We start from the raw sequence: 3,291 nt of genomic DNA, 5'->3' as shown, positions 1-3,291 counted from the left end.
CGTGCAGGAGATCTGCTTATTTAATTCGACTGCATGATTCAGAGAAGAAATCAGGAAACTAAAGAACAATATAGGATGAGCACGAATTACCTCAAAATGATTAGAAAACACATAACAAATATTGAATTGAACTCCAAAAAGGATTAAAAATGATGAACCCAAGAAACAACCAATAGAGAATTATTGCGCTCGACACAGTGCATTAAATTTTCCATGAATACCTGGGAAGCTATGTTGGGTGCTCAGAAAAATTCAAGGAAATCAATAGAATCATTGAGGAAGGAAATATAACAAAAATAAAAGACACATACATGGGAACAGGAGCTCCAAATCATATTATATACATAGCACCTTCATCTCTCGTCATGTTGTTGTGGAAGTGGAGAACCTTAAGCTTCTCAGTTGCAGGAATAAGCTCATATAGAGCTTTCGCAGCTTCCTCTGATATGCCATCATTCATCACATATAGTTCTTCCAGGGATTCCTGTGATTTCAGGAGCTCATTGAATGCCCTGACATCCTTCTCACCCAAAGCATTGTCAGAGATGTTCAGATATCTCAGGACAGAACCTTCTAATGCTTTGGAGAATATGCGCATCACATCAAGGGCTTCATCCTCAGACCTTCCTGCCACAAAATCTGAGATGTCAACCTTTGTGAGCTGATTCTTAACTGAATCAAGAATTGGACCAGCAACATTAGCAGCACCAATACCAAAGCTCCTGTTGCTAAAGCAAATTCTTTTATATGAATTCCCTGGTTTGGTAAGTGGACTAAGCAGTTCCTTTGTTTCATCTGCCTCAATAAAAGCATGCTCCCCACCAGATATATCCAGTACAATATCAGCAAGCACACGAGGTGCATCAGCAGACACAAGAGATGTATCAGCTACAGGTGCCTCCAATTCTGCAGTAGTCCTTGGGCCTTTTCTCAGAACTTCCAACATCATCTTGCTTGATTCCTTTGCATATAGCTGGACAACAGAACTTCCAACATGAATTTCGATGCCTCGCCTCCTCTTATTTTCTGTTTTTTCTCTGACTATCTATATTCCTGAAGCATTGGAGCAGAGGACGAAGTAGAGGAAAATGAAGGGTTGAAATTGAAGGAAAATTCGGGATTTTGGAAGGGGCTCATGAAGTACCTCATGTCGTCGGTGCGCCTGTGCTCCCGTCCCCGGTGTCGGTGGTCGCAGATGCCGCTTTGCAGGTCCACGACGAGTGTCGTCCTCGGTAACGCCACAACGGGGCATGAGATCTATATTAGTGGGTTTCGTTGTGTCCTTTTGGGTGACTACATCCTTAATTCCTGACACTTCTTCACCATGTGTCTCACCATTTCCCTGGGTGCTCCTCGACTGGCACCCGATTCAGATTGATTGGGTGGCTCCTCTCAATCTTACAATCATCTCCCTCATCTCTCGCACCCTCATTCATTTGCTTCCCAATATCAACTCCTACATCTGATTTCTCCACTTGACATTGGAAACAAAAATAATTCCCGAAACCCTAGCAATTTCTTTGCAAACTATCCACGAACTCTATAGAAAAGGGGATGGAAAAACATTATTACAATAAAAAACTTACTTGGATCTATCACGTCGATAGGGCTGCTGGTGATCTGGTGCCCTGTATGACATATCTCCTTACTTGGAGGGGCGGCAGTGCAGATCTAGTGCATAGGGATGGCAACGAGGATTTCCCAGTCGGGGAATGGCTTCCCATCCCCGTCCCCGCGGGGACAAAAATTCCCCGTCCCCGTGAACGCTCACGGGGGAGCTTTTTCTCCCGTCCCCGTCGGGGAATTTATCCTCGTGGGAAACCCTGCGGGGAATCTGTCCCCGCTAGAAGTACAATATTTAAAGATAAATTTAAATTGATTGTATCAAATTAATACAAATTTAACAAACAAGATTGAAAATTACAAGAGACATCTACTTTAGAATTTACTTTTCTATTTTATAACAATGTCATGCACTGAGTTCTTACTATAATTTTAACAAGTAAATTAACTAACTTGGATAAAATAGTTTCGTGGAGCGGGTACATGGGGAACAGGGACGGTGGATGGTTCCCCGTCCCCGTCCCCGCGAACCCGACGGGGATTAAATTTCCCCCATTTAGATCCCCGCGGGGACTAAATTAGTCCCATACCGGTCCCCTAATAGAGGAATTCCCCGCGGGGAATCGGGGATCGGGTCCCCATTGCCATCTCTACTAGTGCACCACGAAGCGAGGTGGGAGTATGGTGGCGCGCCTTCCCCGGAGCTAGCACGTCGATAGGGCTGCTGGTGAGCCAGTGCCATCCTCTTCACCTCTTACCATGTGTAGTGGTTTGTGGTGGTGCGGGTGACAGCTAGGTTTCGGGGGCGTCCCCGCGGGCAGGGGTGGGTCGCGCGAGTAGGAGCCTTGATGGCGGTAGCGGTGGGCGCACGGTGCGGGGGCACTGCGGGAGGATGGGGACGGGAGCAGGGACACGGGGATGGGGGACGGGCGATGGGTTGTGGGTGAGATCCACGGCGGGCGCAGTGGAGGCGTGCGACGACATCCGTGAGCGGGCGCAGGGAGGAGGCGTACGGTGGCTGGCGGGGCACGCGAGGGCTGGCAGGGGCATGTGGATCGCGGACTGAGGGGCATGCACAGCGGGTGTAGGGGCAGAGGCGTGGATGGAAGGGGACGACATGCGGAGCGAGGCGGCCCTGGAATCGCGGGTGCGGGTGTCGCGAGAGGGAGGCGGGGGCGTGGCGAAGCAGGGGTGGACGCCCTTGTTGCGTCCTTATGGAGTAGTAGTAGATAAGCGATTGAAGATGAATGAAAGGGAGTGGTCGCACGTCGAGACGTCCGACACGACTTTTAGATTAAATTAAGAGGTAAACGACTCGCCGCGTGACAGAGCGCACAACGAGACACTTGCATTAATTATAAAGAGACGTTAAGCATCACGCGACGAAGCGCACGACGACATACGTCAATAGAGCTGAGCTTAAAGTGAAACGTCGCGCGACTGGACGCGTGACGTCACACAATAAACAACCTGAAATCAAAATGGATCATCGCGCGACACAGCACACTAATATTTAAAAATTAAAAGAATCATCGCGCGTCGAAGCGCGCGACGCAGCATGTCGACTAAACAATTTAAAATAGATTAAAACGAGATTAAGCATAGTGCGACTACGGTCGCACGTGCGAAAGCACGTTACGCGTGCCGAAGGCACGCGAACCGTGAGGCACACGGGACGCGAGTCGCCGGGGCAGGGGCGCGGGGCCGGGCACGGCCGCCGGAGCGCGC

The sequence above is a fragment of the Zea mays genome, chromosome 3 (assembly GCF_902167145.1).
Source record: "Zea mays cultivar B73 chromosome 3, Zm-B73-REFERENCE-NAM-5.0, whole genome shotgun sequence".
NCBI lineage: Eukaryota > Viridiplantae > Streptophyta > Magnoliopsida > Poales > Poaceae > Zea > Zea mays.
Note: the sequence above shows the minus strand (reverse complement) of the source record.